We start from the raw sequence: 602 nt of genomic DNA, 5'->3' as shown, positions 1-602 counted from the left end.
TTAATAAACTTCCGTAGACGGTTGTAAATTACAGAGCCTCATTAGCAGCGAGGATATTAGCAGAATTTGGTTAAAACACGTACTTTGCTAGACCCTGGAGCGTCCCAAGTCTGGGCTTCCAAAGGCCTGTTGATAATGTACTAAGGTTTGGCTAAAGAGAAGGTGACAATCCTCGCCTTGAGTTTACTTTCAGCGTCAGATAAGGCGAGTGGAACCCTAGTTTAAGAGGTTTAAAGACGATGGGAGAAAAGTAATCCTAGTTTAACAGGTTTAAAGGCAGTGAGAAAAAGTAACTTTAGTTTCAGAGGTTTAAAAACAATGAGGAAAAAGCAACCCTAGGTTTAGAGGTATAAAAAGGGGGGGAAAAATAAATCCTATTTAAGGGGTTAAGGCATTTAAAAAAAAAAAAACCCTGGGTTTTTAAGAGGTTTAAAGACAGGGGGAAAAACAACCCTTTTTAAAAACGTTTTAAAGACGGGGGGAAAAAATCCCCCTGGTTTTAAGAAGTTTAAAGGCAATGGGGAAAAAAACAATCCTAGTTTAACAGTTTTAAGGCAATGGGAAAAAAGCAATCCTAGGTTTAATAAGTTTGAAGACAGTCA

This window comes from Penaeus monodon, chromosome 15, assembly GCF_015228065.2.
Source record: "Penaeus monodon isolate SGIC_2016 chromosome 15, NSTDA_Pmon_1, whole genome shotgun sequence".
Lineage (NCBI taxonomy): Eukaryota > Metazoa > Arthropoda > Malacostraca > Decapoda > Penaeidae > Penaeus > Penaeus monodon.
The sequence above is the reverse complement of the archived record's forward strand: the minus strand, read 5'-3'. Positions refer to the sequence as shown.